Raw genomic sequence first — 16,560 nt, forward strand, 5'->3', positions numbered from 1 at the left:
ATCGGGCGCCCTGCTCAGCGGGGAGTCTGCTTCTCCCTCTGACCCTCCCCCCTCTCATGTGCTCTCTCTCTCAAATAAATAAAATCTTAAAAAAAAAAAAGATTTATTTATTTATTTATTTGACAGAGAGAGAGGGCACAAGCAGGGGAAGCAGCAGGCAGAGGGAGAAGCAGACTCCCCGCTGAGTAAGGATCCCGATGCGGGACTTGATCCCAGGACGCTGGGATCATGACCTGAGACGAAGGCAGACACTTAACCGACTGAGCCACTCAGGTGCCCCAGTACGATCTCATCTTAACTAATTACATCTGTTAAGATACTTTTTCCAGATAAGGCCACATTCTGAGATTCTGGGAAAGACATGAATTTTGGGGTGATGCTATTCCACCCAGTACAAGTTTAATGCGAGCATATAAAAGCTGATCACTACTGGCTTTGAACCAAGAGGCCCTGGGATGTTGCCTCAGCAGTTACTTTCCCTTTGCAAGGTTAAACCCAATGTAAGGATGGACTACTGTATTCCAAAAGTATGTTTCCTTAGATTGTTTATGCACAGATTATTGTATAGATTCACTTGGCTTTTTCATATCTATAAAGGTTGTTATTGAGATTCCAAGAGTAGAAAGATTCTAGAGGTATCTGCTCCACTGAAGTAAATGCTATATTCTTCATTGAGACAACATATGTTTTCTTTTTTTTTAATTTAAATTCAATTAGCCAACACACAGTACATCATTAGTTTCAGATGTAGTGGTCAACAACTCATCAGTTGCGCATAACACCTGAGACAACATATATTTTCAACTCAACATAACTTATAAGTCTCCATGAGAACAGAAGCCAAATAAATTTTTAAGGCACAATGCTATTCAAACATCCATGTCAATTTTAATTAAAGACTAAAGGGAAAGTTTGAGTAATCAACTGTTTCAGCAGAAATACTTTTAATTTTGAATGCAAAAATCTATGTATAATTTAAAAGCTTATCAAAAAATTCAGAGATAAAGCTTATATTTTGTCACCAAAAGGTAGTTTCAGCTATTTACCAAAATGATAAAAATAAAACTGGGACATCCAGAAATTGAGGTAAATTCTCACTATATCACATGCCTATTTAGTATAACATAGGGACATACTGTACGATTTACAGCACAATCTCTCTGTAGAAGGAAAACATATATAATATACTGTTAGATGGGTAGCTTAACATTTTCCTTGCTTTTAGTCTGTACTAGAATACTTAAGCTTTATTGTTTTTTCTATGTATCAGACCATGTAGTCTACAACAGTCATGACTATTTTGAAGATTACACATAAGCAAAAAATTTAAGGATCCTAGACCTGTTTTTCTTGTCTGTGGAGAAAGCGAAAGCTCCTTTTGGGTCCTGAATCCATCATGAAACATATTACTTATCTCTTCTAATGAGAAGTCATATTTTGTCAGACTAGCATCAAAGGTCTTTTTAAATTTGTTCATAAAATTTTGAACCCTTTATGGCCCTATATGCTTCTCTTCAGGTTTATATCACTCTTTGGTAAGAGCCATCAACCACATGCAAATCCACCTAGCTGTGCCATCTCCTGGCCTAGCCTAGTTTTCCCAAACACCTCATGGAGTGGTATGGGAGACTTTGCTGGATGCCTTGTGAAAAGCTACTAACACTGTGTTTGTTTACTTCTTTTTATCTGACTAGTTAGTAACTAAGTGTGGTGGTGACCTCATCAGGAAGGTTTGTCCTTTTTGTCCATGCTATGTATCTCATAAAGTTCATTGCCTCCTCTAAGTGCTATTTATACAGGTTTTCAATTCATTTAGTTAATTCATTCATTAAGCACCATTATTAGGACATTATTAGATGCTAAAGATGCAAAAATGAATTAAGTTGGTATGTTTTCAGGGTACCAAATAAACCAGGCATGCCAATTAGCATACCTGTTCTGCATCATAACATAAAATGAAGCAATTAGAAAGCTCTATCTCTAAATCACCAAAAGGAAAAGGGATACATTATTATGTGGTATGCATGTTTATTAAAGTTCCTATGAATGTAGCACCAAGTGTTATAAACATATGATGATATATCTCAAGCCTTACCAAGATATGATTACCAAATGAAGTCACCTGTATGTCCAGGCTTTACTAAGAATTACTATTTGATACATCTAAATAAAGTCACACTTTTGATAATAAATTATTTTGCATTGAGTCCTCACTCATGAAATTATTGCTCTTCATTGCCATATTGGCTTTTTCTCTCTCTCCCTTCCTATATCCATACACATATACAGATGTGCACACACACACACACACATTACTACTATTAAATTTTTTGGTTCATTCACTTGAGAATAAGTTGCAGGTATCATGACCTTTCACTTCTAAGTACCCGATCATATCTCCTAAATCCCTAAATACCTCCGAAGGACAAGAACATTCTCTTACATAAGCACAATTCACTAATCAAATTCAGGAAATCTAACTGTGATATATTATTATTATCCAACATACATCCCATTTCAAATTTCACCAATTTTCCCAATAATTAAATATCTTCTATGGTATTTATTTCTTTGATCCAGGAGTCAATCCAGGATTACACATTTCTTTGGTTGTCATGTTTCTTGTCTCCTTTTCTCTAGAATGGTTTCTCAGCTTCTCTGCACCCTTTATGAAATTCACACTCTTGAGTATAGGCTAGTTGTTTGCGGAAGGTCCTTCAGTTGGGTTTCTCTCATTATTTCCCCAGGTTATTTTTCAGAGTTCCCCAGGGCACTGCCTCATGTGTGATCTGGAGCCGGTCCTTCCAGTTCTGTCTGTCTGGCTGATTTAACTGCCCTCCACATGGCTGCCGCTTCTGTTCCTACACACTTCAAGAGAAGGCCCAGCTCTCTCTCTGTTGACAGCCACCACCCAGATCCACTCAGGCCTCTGAGAAAGTGCACTGCAGCCCCATGGCCTCTCACTCCAAACTCTGAATGGTTGTTCCTTAATTCCTCACAGCACACCTGAGGCCGGGCTGTAGCTTTTCAACAGAACTTCATTCAATGTTTAAGGGTAACACAAACATAACACAGAGAACGATGTCAAACTGCTACTAAAAGTTGTTACTCTTAGAGCCCACAGGCTAACACATGACCTCAGAGTCTTTAAATAAAGTGGTTCCCACCTCTGTATGGAAGGGTCAGTTCACTCGATCACAAATGCTCCCATACTGTCCATGGTAGGGAGTTCGGAACCAGCAGGGTACCAAGGCCTGGAGAGAGTAAACCATTATCCTCAATGTCCTCATTTCCTGATTTAGGATAGGAGGATTTACTTCCCAGGATGAGAGGTACTAAGGACATCCATTCCCTTACCTGGGAACCTTACTTTTGAGTATTAATCAGGCTCCATGGCGCAGCAGGTCCAGTCCTCCCAGACCACATTTACTAAAGTTAGACTGTTTAGTTTTATACTACACCACATGTGGGCCACCAAGAATGCAGTGTGGAAGAATTACCACAAGCCAAATACAATTCCTTTATAGCCTTTCCTCCAGCATGCAGTGAAGAGAAGAATGGTTCTTCACACCCCTACTACAGCCAGGTTTTCATTCCTGATCTCCTGTAAACAAATGCTTGGGCAAGAATCAATCATCACATCTCCCAAGACCAACCAGCAATTTTCAGACATAAGAAATTCTAAATCTAGATTGAGGAAAAAATTATAACTCTGCAGGAGCATAATTGAGCTTAAGATACACCCAATTTACATTACTAAATAGACTGTTCAAAGCATTTGCATTTGGGTTACTTCATCGCATTTTGGCCTTCTTTTAGAAAAACAGTGAGTACTTACTTGCCCTTATACCTACACAATTAAAAGGCCCATTGAAGTGATGTTTACAAAACCTGATTTAGCAGTTTGGCCCCAAAGGTAAATTCCAGTGTCTATCCCAGAGGTGAAATTGCTTATAACTTCAAGACTGGAAGGCTTTCCACCCTCAATTATTTTTACTATTTTAAGGCAGACTTTCAGCATTTTCAAATGTCATACCTTTCCAGCTTTTTCACCCAGAGTCTTCTCTCAATGTCTTTTTTTTTAAGTGACAGAATCCTTTTTTTTTTTTAAAGATTTTATTTATTTATTTGTCAGAGAGAGCGAGAGCACAAGCAGGGGGAAGCAGGCTCCCCGCTGAGCAAGGAGCCCAGTGCAGGACTCCACCCCAGGACCTTGGGATCATGACCCGAGCTGAAGGCAGATGCTCAAGCGACTGAGCCACCCTGGCGTCCCTCTCTCTCAATGTCTTGTGCTCCTGCCAAACAAGAGCACTTTGCTGATCTCTGATTCTACCCCTACTTTCTCACTTCCCCACTCTTGCTTCTGTGGGCCTCTCATCTTGAATACTCTCCCCATCATCCTGAACTCTCAAACTTATACTTAGCTGTCAGGGACCAACTCTAATGCCATCTCCCAGTCTTTCCAACTGGATGTGATAGATCTTTCCTCTTAAATCTCATAGCACGATATTTGTAACTTTTTCTTTTGGCAGTTATGTTCTACCTTATGTTGCATTTACTAGGTTCATGTCTTATCTGTCCTACTAGGCTTCCTTCCAGTGCTATACTCCTCTTCATATCTCTCCCATCATCTGGCATGGTGCCTTGCAAATAGCAGGCATTCCCAAAAGATTTGCAGAGTTGAAGTGAACTAAAACCTAGTGAATATAATATCTCAGTTGATTGCTCTGACCTAAATTACATCACATGGCAAATCTGAAGATACTAGTTCAAGAGTGAGAGATGACATGTTTCAATTTGTTGTTAATTTGCCAACCACAGCTTTGGCTAATCATTAGCAAAGACAGGCATTATAAATAGAGCCCCTTTTAAGTTAAAACTTACTGACGTTTGATGACACAGAGTAGAGCAACTGGATATAATGGTTCCTGGGTTGTAGAGCTTGAAGTTTATGAGAAAAGTACAATCTCAGCTACATGAGAAATAAGAAATTGCTACTGCTGTCTCTCCTATTTGGTTGGCTATACTGAATGGAAAGTTAAAAGTAGAAAAAAAAAAAGGATGTAATAGGCTAAAAGATCTTTAGTGACACATTTCTGGGGATGTTTTAGTCATTCTATTACTGTTATCAAATATAGTCACTGAAGGCCTATTAGAACAGGCTGCTGGTCAGGTAATTCTATCACAACATAATGGGATGGAAAAAATATCATATAACAAATGACACAGGTTCCCCTTGGGAGAGACTCACCTTTCTTACGGACACAGCCTTGAGAAACCTGTGAAGAGTGACTACTTCCCTGTAGGGTATAGGTTCCGATGGTTTGAAGTCTTCTGAGGAGGAAGAGAGACAAAAAGAGAAATTTATTTGCATTTGGGGTGGGGCAGAGGGAGAAAGGAGAGACAGGAAAATGAGGACAATAGATGCCATGTTGGGTGGAATACCATGAACTAAGCAAGGTGACTCTTCTCAGTGATCTCATGCACACTCAGGAAATTTTACAAAATCACAAAAAGCTTGAGGTGATTGGATTTCTTCTGAAAACCAACAAAATGGCCAAGTTCTGCATCATGGTTTTTGTGGTAAATAAATTTGAGACGGTAAGCTCTGGTGCAGGGGCCTGAGCCAGAGAAGAGCTGGAGGCCTTAAGTTGATGAGAGTCCCCAGAAATCCTGGGGACTTCCCCACCCCTTGGAAATTAGAGGCTTTGAAAAAATTTCCCCCAGAGTCCAGAAATAGAGAGGCCCTTAGATAAAATCAGCATTACAGAAGTTGGGTGGTCACAGGCTTATAATCTAATACTCCAGAAATAATAACTCATGACTTATTTACATAAACATTACCTCTGTTTATTAAATAAAAAAAGCAAATAATGCTTGAGGCGGTATAATGTAGCATTTATTTCTTTATTTATTTTGTATATTTGAAACTTTAAGGTTAGTTTATTAAGTTCAATGATGAAAGCCATCAGAAGAATATTCTCCTGGAAATTATTTTTTCTTAGAAAAAAAGAAAGAAAAATCAACACGTCAGCACAGCCACACATGCTGTGGCGGTCACACCTCTCTGCAGATGCGGATAGTCCATTCGTCGGTCAGATCACTCTCTGGGTCAGCAGGATTATTGTCTGGATCCTCCTCCTCATCCAAGTCATCCATTTCTTGGAACAGAGATTCATCTACCTCCACATTGTTTCCAGCATCTTCCAAAAACTGGATATCAGATGTGTCAAGACTTACGATCTGTTTCAAAGAGCTGTTTTCCACTTAATTTATTTTTTCCTGCTTGTTCTTCTTCTTTCATTCGTTTCTTTTTAATTTCCAAGAGTTCTGCATCAAACTTGGCCTTCCAACTTAAATTCTCAATTGTAACAGGAGTGCCATGAATGCTTTTCAGCTTCCTCTCTTTTCTTCTTCTCTTCTAGTTTTTATTTGATCCACTATTTCGTTTAGTTTTTCTTGCACAGCTGTCACTAAAGTAAAGATCATCACCATACCAAGGTTTTCTTCTGCCTGTAATGCTAATAGTTTTAAAAATGTCGGAGACATCATTATCTTCTAGATTTTCCTGGGAGAATATTTCATAAAGAGGAGCTTCATCTGGGTGTTTTTCACTGTATGTAAACTTGAGGGTAGTCTGGACAGTTTCATCATTTTCTCCAGCCTCAGATGTCACAGTAATGGTGAAACTGGGTGGATTTTTCTGATAATACTGTGAAGGAGTTGGGGTAGATGGACTCCAGAGCCTCCAGCTCGTTGCACAGCTCCTCGCCGTAATCTGTCATCGTGGCCCTCGCTGCTGCCCATGGATCACCCAGCCACCCAGGCGGCGTGTTGCAGCTGGGACTGTGGCCGAGCTGGGAGAGCTGGCAGCAGCCGGACGGGTGCAGGTGTAGAGTCCCCGGCTGGGAGGCTCGGGGCCCAAAGCCAGGCTGGGCCTGCTGAACAACAGCCCCATATGGGCCTACGCCTTCTCTCTAGTTCCTAATGTAGCGTTTATGAGGAAAGATTCTGGAGCCACATGCCTGGGTCTGATCCTTAACTCAACCTTTTACTAGCTCTGTGATACTAAGTAAGTTATTTGACCCTTTGTGCCTCAGTTTCTTCATTTGAAAAATGGAGGAAATGAAAGTAGCTCTCTGAGAACCAAGGGTCTAACAAGCCTATTATTCCTCTGTGAGACTTAGCCATTAGTTGACTATCCAGCTCTGTTCTCCTAGTGACCTGGAAAAAGTAGAAATGCCAACTATGTTACTAGACATTGTTGTTTATGGTAAAAATGAGCCCTGAGTGGTACATTGCATCTGGACTGGGAGGAATTAGAAAAGAACGATAAATACCGATGGGAATATTAGGCTTTGGGCTTCCATGAGTATGGTGACCCTTAAAACTAGGCTTGTACCTGGCAGGATCCTTGTAGCTATAACATCAACATCCTACAGGAGATATTAATATATGACCCAGCAATTGTGCTGTTTGGTATTTACCCAGATGAATTGAAAACTTATGTCCATATGAAAATCTATGCATGAGTGCTTACAGCAGCTTTATTCAAAATTGCTGAAACTTGGAAGCAACCAAGATGTCCTTCAATAGGTGAATGGATAAACAAACTGTGGCACATCCATACTCTGGAGTATTATTCAGAAATAAAAAGGAATAAAAAGGAATGAGCTAACAAACTGGGAAAGGACATGGAGGGATGTTAAAGGCATATTGCTAAGTGAAGGAAGCCAGATTGAAAGGCTACATACTGAATGTCAACTATATGACATTCTAGAAAAGGCAAATCTTTGGAGAGAGTAAAAAGATTAGTGGTTGTTAGGGGTCTGGAGGAGGGAGGGAGAATGAATAGGTGGAGTACACGGAGTTTTTAAGACAGCGAAACTATTCTGTATGACACTGTGAAGGTGGATATGTGACATTATGCCTCTGTCAAAATCCACAGAATGTACAAAACCAAGAGTAAACCCTAGTATAAGTTATGGACTTAAGTCAATAATAAGGTATCGAGCGTGGTTTTTAATAATAAGGGAGACTGTGTGTGGATAGAGGGATGAGGGGGTATATGGGAACTCTCTGTACTTTCCGTTCGATTTTTCTGAAAATTGTGGAGAATGAAGCTTCTGAGCCAGATGGATCCTGCACTCACCCCATGTGGGTCTTTTTCCTGCCCCAGAGCTATTGGTCTTCTTCAAGAATTGCCACTGAAGAAAGAAATGTCTGAAGTGGCTGGCAAGCTTTGGTTCATCTCCTATATCCTTCTGAATAGGCTGGAGGCTCATGGTCACTTGGTCTGAGCATTTGATTGAGCCTAAGAAGATCTCCTGGTGGGCTATGCACTAACTAGCTCATAAAACAGTTGTGAAAATTAAGTGAGGTAACATTGGCAAAGCTCTCAGGACAGGATTTGGGCCATGTAAATGTTACACGATTGTTAGTCATAATTTATTACAGGAGTGGTTGTTGTTAAACATTTTAATAATTACATCTCAAAAAATTATGAGTGATATGCCATCTGCAATATCAGATCAATATATACTTTGTATGTATATACCCATATGGATATATATGTTACATGTATAGATACAACATATGTATTTATTATATAATGTCTTGCACATAAGTTGGTGTTTGTTTTATATTCTTTTCTAAGATGGTCCGTCAGGTACAGCCACAAGAGGAGACATGGGAAAGCCTCAGGAAAAAACAGTTTATTATATTCAAAGATCCCAGAGACAGGAGGCACAGCATGCCACGCAGGGCCACAAGGGTACCAGGGTGGTGAGAAGGCAGAAGATAGGAGCAAAGAGGTTTAGGCCAGAATCTTTGTTGGGGTTTCCCCAAGAAAGGTAAGGCAGAACAGAGTAAACAGTTTAGGATTGGCTAGTTTGAATATTTTTCATGGGCTTTGGGCTACAAGGATGGCCCTTAGTTGCCATCATGATACCTGGCCCTGGGATGAGCAAGACAAAGGAATATTGTCTCCTGAGGGGCCAAGCTAAATAGATGAGGTCTGACTCTAGATTGGTTAGTTTGCATATGAAGGACATACTCCGGGCCCTCTCTAAGAATTGTCTAGGTCAGGGAAGAGCAATCTCTCCCCACCCCAACCAACGCTAGAAAGGTTTTTTAAGATGTCAAAAGATAGTAATAGAAAATTAAAAAAAAAAAATATATGTATATATATAATACGGAGACCTTCAGGCAATTCCCCAAATTCTATTATGTGGAAATGTTTCAGTGATTACAGCTTGGAACCCAAGCGAGGACTACATCTTTAAAAACTCTAGCCTGTCCTCAGCCCAGCTGAGCTCCCTCCAAAATGAACAAATTGATCCCTGACCTTTTTAAATGAATTTATCTGCCTGAAATCTATGCTTTCCTTGCTATTATATCCCAAGCACCGAACATAATGTCTTGCACTCATTCAGTTCCTCATTTATCTACATTTATTGAGGACCTACAATGTGCCAAGCACAGAGCTAGTAGCTGTTAAAAAAAAATTCCTAATTGAAAATATGAACCATTTTACGTGCCCCCTCACACTCTCTTGGCCTCACACAGCTCCTGGGCCCTCTGCCACTTGCTTTTCTTCAGCTGTTTCTGCAGCTGTCAGCTCCTCGCCTGAGTTCTACTCAGTCTATACTGTCCTACAGCCTGAGGCCAATGTCCAGAATCTGTGCCGCCTCCCACGACCTCCTCACATGCACATGGACGAAACACCATGCCACAGCTTAGAAAAATCTGGCTTCACAGACTGAGTGGGCCAGGCAACGTCACAGAAGTTTGGGGGAGTTCACTCGGTGGGGCAGACTTCAATGGCAGATAAACTTCTCTGTCTCTCTCCCTACAGTGGACTGTTTTGAGGTATGGTGTTCTAGTACAGTAGACAGGAGATGTTCCCTTTATAGAAGAGGCTCTCTGTGCCTCTTCTCAAAGGAGTGACACCTCTTGTGTTTACTCCTAGCGTCACTTCCTTTCTCCCTCACTTTTGCTGCCTGGGGATTGCATCGCCCAATGAAGCAGTAGCAATTAAGTGTTGCCTTAGGCTCTGTTTTCTGGTGAATCCCAGCGAAGCCTTACTCATAGATCCATGCCTTAATAATCCCAGTTACCAACCCTTCTGCATATTGTACTTCGGGTCCTCTCCTTGCCCCTTGCATTCAATTTACATTCCAATTTCACTCAGCTCAATGTCATGACTCTCCTGCTTATGTCTCTATTTTGGCTCCATGTACTCCCACCCTTTTTTATCCCAGTCCCTCTTACCTTGTATTTCTTTTTCCAGCCTTTGTTCGTCCTTCTACTATAGTTAATAATATTTTAATTTTGGGGGGGGGGAATTACTCGTCTCCTACCCTCATGTGATTCACATAAAACTAAACTTCCTTCCTATACTGTCCAGGTCTTGGCCAACCAGTGTACTCCATATCTTTAGTCATAATGATTACTTTGGAGATAGCCGTATGACTAAGTTAGTCCAAACAGAGCTGGTCTTGAGAACTTTGTTGGAATTACTGAGGAATAAAAGCTCTTTTTTTTTTCTCTTAAGAAGAGAAATGAAGTAAGCTTGGACATGGAGTCAGTCTGAGAATGAAGCCAGATCCAAGGGAAAGGGAAAGGGAGGCTGGCTTTTGATGAGGAGGTTCAAGCTGCTGAATTCATTCATGCCTGAAGTTTTCTACCCTTAAACCTTAAAGTTTTTTGAGGGAATAAATTGCATTTTTGCCTTTTGGTCCCTGTAACTGAGGTGTACAGATAAATATAGTTTTTTTCTTTATAAATGCCTAAGCTCCTGGGCATTAATGTAAACACCTGGGGTTCCCAACATGAGATAAAAGCAGAGCTCCCTAGAAACTTGTGATCTCCATACCTTTCCACTACAGTGCTGTGGGATGAACTTAAATGAGTCATTTGGTAAAGACAAGGATTAAGTTACTGGCCCTGGGGGCAGACACTCCACACCTGGTACTCAAGTAGCCATTCCACAGTGCACCCTGTCTTGTCACATCTTGCCTCCCCCCTTTCCCTCCTGACCTATGTTTCTGTCTGAGTGCCTTGCCAGCATCTGATGCAACTTCTTAAATTCTTAAAACTGCAGGGGAATTTTATGGCCATTCAGGCACACAGTTCTTAAGTAGAGCAGAGCAGGTGGAATTTCTGGCACCCTACCAGGCTGGAGGTACAAAAGCAGGTCTACTGCCCTGGGATGTGGGGGCAGCTCTAGGAGGACCTTCCCAGCCTGACCACCTGTGCCTTCCAAAGTTGGTTCTCGTTTATCATTTCTACTTGACTCATATTCTGGTCTCTCCTAACTCTTTGTTGAGTGGGCCTCTCTTCCTAATACGGTTTTACTTCACTTTGCACACACTCTCACCTGCCCTAGGCCATGTTTCTTCAGCTCCCCTTGATGCTTTGGATCCTCTTCCTTCAAGTTGCCCCTCTAAGAAGGTGGGTCTTATCAATTCTTTCCAACCTGATGCATGGGACCTAGACATTCATGAAGTCTACTTACAGTGAAGGAGAGCTATTTACTCTGACTCAGGCTGTACCAGTGTGTCCCCAACCAGCAACAAAGGACACCCTGGGAACTCTTTGCCTACCTTACCAAGCTTCCTGTAGACCTCTAGAATTTAGGTATAGCCTGCTGTGTTCTCAGAGGAGAGTCCTCATGCAGTGATTGGATGTGCATTGAGCAAGATCTAAAGCACATGCAGGGGATTTCTCCTGCTTACACATGATGAGTGAATTGCTGATGGGTGAGGTCTTAAACCACAGACTGGAAAATATTCCCACTTATGTAATGGGGCAGTTTTGTCAGACATGTTAACCCCTTCAGTCCAGCACAATTTCTGGATATTTTCTTGGTGACCCTTACAGCAGCCATACCCCCCAGTCTACTGGACAGACACACTCTGACAACCAGGTGACTCTCAGGCAACTATGCCGGTGGAATTCAGGTGTAAGACAGATGGAACAAACAATAACAGTAAAATATATTGAGTACTTTCTATATGTAAGGCACAGACTAGGTGGTAGTGGTTCAAACAAACAAAATCATTGAATTAAGACATTATTACAAACTGTGAAAAGTACTTTGAATGAAATGAGCAAGAGGCCAAGACAGAATAATAGGGGAGGGTGACCATTCAGGAAAGGCCTTTCTGAGGAGGTGGCATGAAGTACGACTGAGAGAGAGAGCGAGGGAGAGAGAGCAGTGATCATGCAAGCAGTTGAAGGGAGAGTGTTACAGCCAGAAAAAAACAGCATATGCAAATTCCCTGGAGGTCAGTTTGTTAAAGAAAAGGAAAGAAAATCAGGGCAGTTGATGGGTAATGAGCAAGAGGGAGAATGGTACAGGATGAGAACTGAGGAAGCAGCAGGTCTGATCTGGAGGCAGGGACTTGGAGATTGTCAACATACAGAGGGCATGTAAAGTCATGGGAATGAATGAGGTCCCCAGGGGAGTGCGTGGTAGGGAAATAGGAGGGCAGAGGGCCCTCCGCTCAAGTGTTCTCCAGAAGTCCTGGTCCTTCCCTCTTCAGGCTTCATAAGCAAGATGTAGTACCCTTCTTCTCACTAAGAAGCCCAATGGCCTCTGTACAAAGTGAGCCAACTCTGGTTGTCCTCTCAGAAAGCCCAGTCCTTCAGCCCGTCCCCACACCTCTATCTTCCACTTTCAGATGAGTTTCCTACCCCCACTACTTAGGTAAATAAATGATCTTCATGCTAAGAGAAAAGGAAGGAAAGACAAAACCCCAAAGAACATTATCATCACCACCCAGCCAAGCAACTTAACCAACAAACAAAACTATAGTGTGAGCTCTCAGGAAGGAGATTACCCTGCTAGCCAAGTCTTGGGGGATAATTTGCTCTACTGCTGTTAGCCTTGGGGTGAATCATGCTTCCAGACTGCTCTGCTTTGCCTTGGTAGTCAGTTTATCTGTGTGTAGCACAGATCACATGGAATGCTGGAACAAGATAATTTGACTGGCTCTGGGCCAACCACAACCATTTCTGGATGAGCATGTGCCCCATTAAAAATGGGTCATGAAGCCAACATGCACCTGTAAGACATCACATATCTTTCTGGGTGGTGTGTGAGCTTCAAAGACCTCATTGTGTAATTACGTGCTTTTTTAATGTGAAATGGTCAAGATATTCTCTGATCTCTCTGTGAATACTCCCTACTTCTGGCAGATTCATCCTCTCACCTTCTCTCAGCAATAGCTTCCACACTAAGCCAGGAACTAATTCCTGTACCAGAAAAAAAGCAAACAGGAAGTGTCCTCGTTGTGGCTGTAGATTACTCGCAACATTGAGGTTTCCTTTTAGAGTTTTGCACCCCTCCTTTTGTTCATTTTGCCCTGCCCTTTTCCTTCCGGTGCAGTGTTCAGGTCACTTTCCTGGCCCTTCTCTGTAGTGCTTAAGGACCACTTGTTTCTTACCTTCCCAACTGGTTCTTCCCCCTTACCCCACTATTCTGCCTGACTGATCACAGCTGTGCAGCTCAGACTGGTGGTCTGATTCACAACGTTGCTCTGATGTTTGATTTGTACATGCCTCGGGGCCCCTGGCTCCCTGTCAGGTCGCAGGCCTGCTGTGCAACCCAGATCCACAACTTCTGCATGTTCTTTGCTCTCCCAGCCCAGCTTCCTGCCTGTCTTTATGCGCAGTCACCACCCCCACAGTTCCTCTGCTGACATATAATGCACACACGCACACTGCTTTTTGTTTCATTGCTTTAAATACCTGGCTGCTGTGGTGGTACATCCTTACTTATACACTTCATGACATTTGGCTCGCCGGTAACTACTCCATCTCTGACTGCTCCCCACCAAAAGAGTCCCCTCCTGCATATTTTCCCTGGTGGTCAGCAGTAATGTATGTCACTGCTCCTAAGTGGGGTTGCAAGTTGATTCTTTTTTTTTTTTTTTTAAAGATTTTATTTATTTATTTGACAGAGAGAGAGAGAGACAGCGAGAGAGGGAACACAAGCAGGGGGAGTGGGAGAGGAAGCAGGCTTCCTGCTGAGCAGGGAGCCCGATGCGGGACTCGATCCCAGGACCTGGGATCATGACCTGAGCCGAAGGCAGACACTTAACCGACTAAGCCACCCAGGCACCCTGCAAGTTGATTCTTAAAAGTGTTTCTCCTTCCTGTCGTAGGAACATCTGCTTCACATTAGCTCATCAGTCAGAGTTTCTTGGGAAACCTGCATTCAGCCAGGGGGTGTAAAGAGGAAGGCAAGGGCTGGGAATGATAAACTGATGAGGTTCCAGCCTTCACTGACATTTAATATTAAGTCTGCCACATAGATAGCATTAGTGAAATTGTTTAAGGAAAGAAGTCGTGTGTGTCAGTAGTGCTGTAGACTAAAACATTCTGGGTCTCCTGAGTGCATATGGTTCAGTTATACTTCCTCTTTCCTAAAAAAGTCAGGTATAACCATGTGACTTGTTTTGGACAAAGAAACACGAGCAGAAGTTATATGTGGTACTCCTAGGTAGAAACTTTAAGAACCAGTGTGCACTTTGGCATGTTTCCTTTTTTCTGACAAGGCCAGCACCATCTGATAGAAATACGATACCAACCATCTATGAAAATTTAAATTTTTTAGTAGTCACATTAAAAAAGTAAAAAGAAAAAGGTAAAATTAATTTTAGTGGTAATGTTGTTTAACTCAATATATCAAAACTATCATTTCTACAGGTAATCAATATTAAAAATCACTCTTGAAATATTTTGCATTCCTTTTTTTATATTAAGCCTTTGAATTGGGTATGTATTTTACGCTGAATCCCAATTTGGACTAGATACAGTTCAAGGACTCAGGAGGCAGATATGGCCAATGATTACTGTGTTGGATGGCACAGCTTTCAGACATCATGGAATCACAGCGATGAGGCCTCTGTTCACCTAGCTTTCTAGGGAGGGTGACAGAACAAAGGCCACACTGATGCGCAATGGATATGCAGGCAAGAGTGAGAAGGAAGCCTTTGCTGTTTTCAGTCCCTGAGACTTGAGGGTTGTCTGTTACAGCATAACTTAGCCTAACCTGACTGACGTGAAAATCAGTAAAAGGTGTATAGCACTGATGTAACAACATACAGAAATATGTGGTATTAGCTCAGGGCCCAAGCAATAGGTAGCAAGGAAATTATTACCCATTAGAAGGATAGTAATTCATTTTATGTAATGGCAAAACATTTGGTAAATCTCTCACTTTTCTAAAACTTAGAAGGTTGTATGCAATGCACTTACAGTTTTAGGGAAAGAGGTTGGATGACAAAATGTTAGTAGCATGTGTTATTTGCTGTTGACTATATTTATTAAGGTATTACAAGAAAAAAATCAGCTCCGAAGAGAATTGCTTGATTCGAAAGTAAAAATAAAAAGAAATAAAGATTGTCCAAGCTTTGGAGACTTTTATGGCAGGGGCTTATCAATGCCAAACATAAAAGATAAAATTAGGAAACGCATTTGACAGACAGGGAAGATTCACACTCAGCCTTACTATAACTATCATATCAAGGCACAAGCATGGAAACCTCTGAAAGGATTAAATAAAATCTTTCAATTGGATAAAAGATATATCTCTCACTTTCTCTATTTCTCCATCTCCTACTAAGTTTTAAATTTTACCACTAGAAAACTATGAGCCAGAACTTTAAAAGTCTGTGACTTTCAAGGCTTAAAAAAGACCCGTAGGTCCCCACTTTTTGATGGGCAGGAGGCTAGTCCCCAACAAAAGCATATTCTCCAACACTCACTTCAGATGTGCTCAAGGAGGATAATGCAACACAGAATTGAAGTACATTCTTCGTCCCTGAGTAGGAGGCCTTTACATTTATCCAGTAAGATTTCAGATTCTAAATGACTATATGTCTACCATACTTTTCCAAATTCTAGTGGAAAGATGATATTAAGGCATAAAGAAAAAATATTTGAGCAGCAGAGGGATGGTAGAGATATTGAAGAACAAAGGGAATGAGAAGTTATGGGTAACCAATTAGATTCTCTTTGGAATTATTTAAGGAATAAAATTTGGAATTACATTTAAGTACACTGGTTACTGGACAATTTCCCAGAACATAAACTTTTACAGATACTGCGCTCACCAAGGCCATGACACTATGTGTTGGAGTAAAACAAATCAAACCTGGTGTAGGTCATCATTAGGACATGTTGTATCTATCCTCCACACATCAACCAGACTGATCAGACCTTCTTCTGAACAGTTCAGTAGCCTCCCATTCCGTTTAAGATAAAACTTAAGCTCCCTTAGCATGGTATCCCAGGCTCTTCATGATACAACTCCTGTTTTCTTTTGCAGTCCCATTTCTTGTCACTTTCTTACGATTTATGTTTCAGGAACACCAAAGTATTTTGAGTTTCATCCTCATACCATGATGCTTCTCTTTATTCCTACTTTCTTACAATCCCCCCACTCGTCCTTTTTGCCTGGTTAACTCCTACTATTTAAAACTTACTTCAAGTGCCATTTCAGAGAATTCTGTGCTGACTGCATCGATGATTAAATATTCCTATTTGACC

At 41.3% G+C, this 16,560-nt stretch overlaps 1 long non-coding RNA gene and 1 pseudogene across 1 annotated transcript in view; both read right to left on the minus strand.

The window, feature by feature from the left end:
- Nucleotides 1-16,560, minus strand: part of LOC115937285 (uncharacterized) — a 173,640-nt gene that overhangs the window by 33,040 nt on the left and 124,040 nt on the right. Inside the window, exon 4 of the long non-coding RNA XR_014144210.1 lies at nucleotides 5,252-5,334. This is a non-coding gene — a long non-coding RNA (uncharacterized LOC115937285). The remainder of the gene's footprint in view (nucleotides 1-5,251; nucleotides 5,335-16,560) is intronic.
- LOC102742111 (RWD domain-containing protein 1 pseudogene) lies at nucleotides 5,537-7,640 on the minus strand (annotated as a pseudogene).

The sequence above is a fragment of the Leptonychotes weddellii genome, chromosome 4 (genome assembly GCF_054177405.1).
Source record: "Leptonychotes weddellii isolate Sample4059 chromosome 4, ASM5417740v2, whole genome shotgun sequence".
NCBI lineage: Eukaryota > Metazoa > Chordata > Mammalia > Carnivora > Phocidae > Leptonychotes > Leptonychotes weddellii.